Genomic DNA, 6,880 nt, shown 5'->3' on the forward strand with positions numbered 1-6,880 from the left:
GGCATATTTCGAATATAGAGGAGTGAAAGTTCCCAACAATCAATGACTTTTTCATTTCCTTATATGAACCGTACGAGCACGTCCTTTGTCACCCCCCACCGCGCTTACGGCTCTATAACCCAACCCAACTTGCTCTGGCCCCTAGTGACATATCTAATCAGAGAGGGAACAGAATCACTTTCTTTCAGTGACATATCTAATCAGACTGAATAGGATTTTAAGAGCTGTCACGATCATTCACATCCATTTCAGTAGGCAGGAAGGGCACGGAAGCTACCGTTTCTAGAATGCGAGCAAGCTAGCTTGCTGACTCTCCTAGTGGTTTGGCGGCAAGGAAAGGGGCATTCGGGAAGTGACTAGTCGCTTCTGGCGAAGCTTCTAAAAGGCCGACCACTACATAGAGAGATCCATATACCAGTCATGAGCGATAGCAAAGCCTAGAGAGGTGGAAGCAGTAGCTTCTAGGACGAAGCCGAGCCACTAGTGGAGTGGCCAAGGAGGCCTACTATACCGATACTGGATTAGTAACCGGTGAAATCCCCCAATCAAAATTGAAGTGAACTATTGAACAGTGTGAGTGATCAGACAAGTACCAAGGCTTTCAGTAGACTTCTTTCATTTCCGAATTTGCTTGCGACAAGTCCTAGCATTAGTATGAGTTTGTTGACCGCGTAAGGGTGATCCATCTTGATGACGAATTCCACGATAACAAGAAATAGAAATTAATCGTTCGATGTCTGCTCGTTCTCCCCTCTTCAATTCCCAATGAACAACATGATCTTGACCTATCATTTGTTCAATTTGGTCGATCTGATACTTAGTTAATTCTTTTATGTTTATGTTCCCACTGATACCTAATCGATAACGAACCAGAATGGCTTTTTTAGGCCCAATTCCATCTATTTTTGTTGAGGCAATTCTGACTTGTTCATCGGCAACTGATCTAGCTCCTGAAATATATAACATTCTTGATCCTTCCTTTTACTAGTCTTCTCGACTGGAATCAAAAAAGATTCTCCGCTCTGCTCCTACTCCTTCTTCTCCTTTAGGATAGGATCGTCGTTGGTCCTTTTTTGCACTAAAAAACTAGTCAGAGCAACTAACTGTCTACGTACGAAATTTACGGTACAGGGATAAGAAAGCAGGCGGGATAAAAGAAGGGCGAGGTATAGTGAGAAAGCTCACCCCTGCCTTTAGAAGATAAAGCCTTCTTTTACATCCCATCCCCTAGACAAATCAATAGGAAATGCTACAAGCCATTGTTGTGCTTTTGACGATGAACCACTCCGGTACAACAAGCTAAAGTGACCTCTACGCTTCGTCCCCGGTGCGTAGGGCCGATCCCCGTGTGCTAGAGGGAGGACCAGAAAGTTTGTGTTAAGCATATAGTTGGTTCTTGTCTTGTTTAGGCATTTGGTGCCCTCTCTTTGTCAGTAGAATGACTAAGTACCGGAATTTGACCAGTCAAGTCAGTTCCTCCCACCTAGGTTTGCTTTCTTGTCCGGAATAGAACCAGCTTGAGTTCCGAGGACAGAAGCCTTTTTTCTGGTTGGCTAGTTGGTTTTCATCTGCCGGAAGAACACCAAAGAAGCGTCTTCGCAGAGCCTCCTAGTCAAGACCCGGAAGGTTCACTATTGCTGTAACCATAACCATCGGAATCGAGCTTGTGAAGGAGAGGCAATAGCAGCCCTCTCTGAAACTTAAAGATCCTACTCACGTTCACTTTAAAAGGTGGTTTAAGGAGTTTATAGGTTAGCATCAAGGTATGTAGTTTTCCCAAATCAAATGTTGATGGCTTGGAGTTACATACCCCTGAAGAGAAGGAGATGAGCGCAAAAAAGCCTCTTCCGGATGTTGATCCGAAAGTGACGATACAACAAAGGCTATTCGGTGTGAGTTGGTGTTCAGTATGGAGGTACCTCTTCACTAGGGCTCAGCGCCAGTTCCTTAAGTAGATTAGGGAAAAGAACTCAGAGAATTGAGTATTTATCCATTTTATTTCTTTTTAATGCGGTAAATTCGGTCACAGATCCGAGTCATGTTTACAACGGACTGAAATCAAACCGGCACGAGTGCAGGGAAGGATAAACCTTCACGAAAATAGGGTCCTTGGATGATAGGTCAGAAAAGGGGACAACGCGGAGTGATAAATTGAAATCAGAGAGGGGGAATTCACGGAGGTGAGCGAGAACATGATGGCAATAAGCAATAGGGCTCTCGGTTTGCAGTGTTAGAAACTGAAGAACCCGAAGGGATGGTCGATGAGCACAGGCTCGCCAGAGTGATCAGGGGGAACAATGAGATAGAGCAACGGGAAGAAGGTCGTCGTCTCTTTGGGAAGAGTCTAGCTCCAAGTACGCGGTTCAAGCACAGCTAAATGCACAGAGAGAACAGAGCACCCGGAATCAGCAAGCCATCCAGGGGGTCGGGGCCGCCCCCACTTAACAACCTAAAAACCCTCTTACTCAATCGCAACCGAAAAACCCAGCGCAAGCTCCGCCTAGACCCGCTTATAACAACGTTGCGCATCTGACCAATTATGATCCTCAGCAGCAACAAGGTGCTCCCAAGCGACCCTGGGGACCCAACAGAGCTCACTACCCGCCATTAGCCCTACCCATTCCTACCCTATTCTCCATCCTTCTGACCTATAAAACCCTTTCTCTGCCCAGAGATCAACCACTCCCCTGGCCTCCTGGTCTCGACTATTCAAAGTTCTGTCCATTTCACCGATACGCAGGCCGTACCATCAAAGAGTATCATACTTTGCGTGATGTCATCTAGATGAAAATCTTATCAATTGGAACGAAGTTAAGGCATACCTTAAAGTCGCCAATGTCACTGAAGCTACTGGGGATCTAGACTAATCCAATGCCACAACATCAAGGGGGACAAGTCACCACTCAGGGACCTACACCGGTACAAACAAATCCAGGACTTTCTGCCAGCGCTAACACCATCCAAGCTTGCACTGCCGCTCGAAGAGAGATGCCTGTGAGACCCTCTCAAGTTCTTGAATTCGAAGGAGGTTCTGAGAATTCAAAAGTCCGAAGTCACTTTCTTTGTCCCTAGGAATCTAAGTTCCAAAAGCAGACGAAATCGCTATGGAACCGGACCTCCTCGCTGCCGCTTAATTCATTACCAGGAAGAGGGAAATTCGCTTTTTTAGTAAGCCCTATTAGCTAGCAAGGGTGGGTTGAAAAGGTAAAGAAGGAAGAATCCGAACGAATGCATGGGCAGGTGAAATTAGCCCTTTTTTTTAATACCCTCGTCACCTACTAGTGAGCCGGAAAGCTTAGGGACGCCTCTCGTTCCTCTTCCCCCATTTGACAACCGTATCTCGTTCGGATGATTCTACGAAACCCCCTTAACTAAGAGAGAGAGAGAGAGAGAGGCGAAGGGAAGTTCGGAAAAGCCTAGCAGACGGGACTATCAACCCCTTTCTATTAAGACCTCGGCACCATCCTTACCCCCCTATGAAAGATTTAGCCCTATTTATTTATAAGAGGAAAGCTCCCAGGTTCCACATCTTAAAGAAGTGCATGACCAGATTAGAAGCACGGAGGTTCATTCGCAATGGGACAACTCACCCAGCCATGATGCATGACAGAAGATATCGAGCACAAAATGGAGTTTCCCTCTTGGGCGAGGCTCACGTCCAGAAATAATCTTTTTCAAGACTTTCTCTCCTATGTTGACCTTTCTCTATATTACCTTATTTTTTAAGTCACTTGAAAGCCCCTTTTCTAGTATACCTGGGCATGTTCCATGGTGTAACAGCCCGAAATCTCAGGTATTGTTAAATTATGTTTTGGGGTGATTTAAGAGGGGACTCGGCGAGTTGGAGCCTAGACTCGCCGAGTAGGATCGCAGACTTGGTCGCGGGTTCGCGACTGGACTCGACGAGTCCAGATATGGACTCGGCGAGTCTACGCTGTTTAGCGAAAACCCTAACCGTTCAGGTTTGGGACGTATAAAAAGGACTCATTGGCCGTCATTGTTCATTTTAGCCTTCTGAGAAGAACCCTAAATCGATTGTGTGCATTTGGAGCAAGGATTATAGGCCATTGTTGATTATAGAAGAGTGGTTGTGCAAGGAAGAGAAGGGATTGGCTAAAGGAGCAGCAAGGGAGTCACATTCTGAGGATTGGGGACACAGAGGATACATCATCCAGGTAAGAATTCGAGTATACTCTGCTATGTTGATGTGATTATGGAATTAGGGTTTATGGAACCCTTTTGTGAATAGATTGAATGTTACCCTAGTCCCCTAATCGATTGTAACCCTGTATTGGGACCTTTGGAGGTCCAGAATGTCCCATGTCTGTGCATTTCGGGAATTGATGAAGGTTTTGGATTGGAATCCTTATGCCTTAGGTCAAAATGTAAATTATGAATCATATGGTGTATCATGAGCACTGAAATGAGGACTTTACGTGATGGATCAGCCTAGGAAGGCCAGACCTAGGAATGGTCGAAGCAGTTCTGACCTTAGGATGCAATTTGAGCGGTTGCATGGCATGGACTCGCCGAGTTCGATGAACAGACTCGGCGAGTAGCTTGAAGATTAACTGGGACTCGTCGAGTTGTTCTTCAGACTCGGCGAGTTGAGTCGGGGTGGCCCCGCGATTCTTCCAGGAGTAACTCGTCGAGTCAAGGAGGATACTCGACGAGTAGATAGGGAATCTCAGAGAGTTGGAGGACGTCTAGACTCGCCGAGTCGCCATGGTACTCGCCGAGTCCGGACGAGTTGACCGTTGACCAGAGTTGACCTAAGTCTGACTTCTTAGGGATAGTCACACTTAATGAGAGATATGCGATGTTATAGGGAGGTTGTAGCTCGTCGGATTGTGCACGAGTGATTTCAGGATTTGCTAGCTTTCAGTATTCACGAGGTGAGTCTTCTCACTATACTGTACCCGGAAGGGTTTGACTGTGTGTCCGGAAGGTCAGATATGATATGTGATATGTATGCTATATGTGGTAAGCTGATTGTTATATATGCTATGTATGTTATGGGCCGGAAGGCGATTATATTATGGGCCGGAAGGCGATTATATTATGGGCCGGAAGGCAATATGTTATGGGCCGGAAGGCAATATGTTGTGTGATGGACCGGAAGGTCGGCGTGGGTAGGACCGGAAGGTTTACCCAGCAGGGACGAAAGTCCCCTGAGACACATGGACCGTTAGGTCAGGGCCTGGAAAGGCGTATGTGCGTAAGTTGTATATTGAGGAACTCACTAAGCATTTATGCTTACAGTTGTTATGTATGTGTTTCAGGTACTAGCGAGGACCGTGGGAAGGCGCCGGCTTGATCGATACACACTGAAGGATGTTTTTATGATCTTGGGATTTAGACTATTTGTATTTGACATAATACTTCAATTATTTATGCCTTGTTTTGAATGGAAATACTTTATTTTTAAAATGAAAAAATTTGTTTGAAAATTTGCGTTGTTACAATTGGTATCAGAGCCTTGGTTTGAGGGATTCGGGTGCACCTTCGGGAGTAACTGAACTCAAACCGAGGATTTGAGGAAAACTTTTTTTAAATAAAGGCACAAACTTTTGTAAATGGTTTTGTGGTAAGCAAGAAAGAAGCAGTGTGTACGATTAGTCAGCGCCCGAACGGTAAAGATCCCCAAAATACCTTACAATATTATATGATATGAATTGTTATGCATGCTAGAAGACTAGGTATTCATGATAGGACTAGAGTTGCCTGATTTGTGATGCCTTAGTCTAGGGAAGTTTGCCGATATGAGATGCTTTGCTAGTGTGCGGGTAGATAGTGCATAACAGAAGTAGAGTACTCACTATCCGGGGTTTGGGGAGGAAGACTTGGGATGAATGCTGATGCGGTGTGGTCGGTAGTATTGGGCCCGTACTACCGAAGACACCGGGTCAGTGGGAGACCCAAGTAAGAATCCCTGGATATCAGAGACTGAGTAGGGTTGCGTTATCGAGTGCAATTATACTCGATGGAGTCTCTGATAGTTCTATGTTGTATTTCAGAGACATCATGGTTAGACCATGCCACGGAGCGAGTTCGAGCGGTGTGAGTGACGAGGAGATTCGTCAGATGATTCACGAGGAGGTAGCTGCGGCGATCCGGGCCGAGATCCCAGAGATGTTTGGGTCTATTAAGACCACCCTGATGGAGACGTTTGATGAGCGGTACGCCGTATTGACTGAGGCTGCAACCGCTGCAGCTACCGCAGCTGTGGCCGCTGCTAGGCCACAGGGGGGTGACTCGTTGCTGTTCCGAGAGTTCAGCAACACGAAGCCACCAGAGTTCGATGGGACGCAGGATCCGATTGCTGCGATGAGGTAGATCGCGGATATAGAGGGGTGCTTCTACACTTGTTCATGCCCGGAGCACCTGAGGGTACGGTTCGCTTTGAACCAGCTCCGTCTGGGAGCGAAGGACTGGTGGAAGTTCGTGACGGCGAACTTCACTTTGGCAGAGATTACAACAGTGACTTGGGAGGGGTTTACTGCTATGTTCAGGGACGAGTACGTTCCCCCGGTGGAGAGGGAACGATTGGTTCAGGAGTTCTTAACCCTCAAGCAGGGTACTGATTCTGTTGCGGTGATCACGCGGAAGTTTCATGAGAGGGCGATGTTCTGCCCCGAGCTGGTGTCCACTGATCAGGCTCGGATGAGCCGGTACTTGGGAGTGTTGAGGAGGGATATCCGGGAGTTTGTGTCAAACTCCACCTACCATACTTTTTTTGAGCTTCAGGCGAATGCCATGAAACGCGAGATCGAGTTGGAGACCTAGGTCAGGGAGGAGGCCGAGTCTCAGCGGGTGGACCGGCGACCGGCTTAGTCCCAGCCGGCAACCAAGCGGATAAAGTCCGCCGATTCGAGGACAG

Source organism: Lactuca sativa, chromosome 6 (genome assembly GCF_002870075.4).
Source record: "Lactuca sativa cultivar Salinas chromosome 6, Lsat_Salinas_v11, whole genome shotgun sequence".
NCBI lineage: Eukaryota > Viridiplantae > Streptophyta > Magnoliopsida > Asterales > Asteraceae > Lactuca > Lactuca sativa.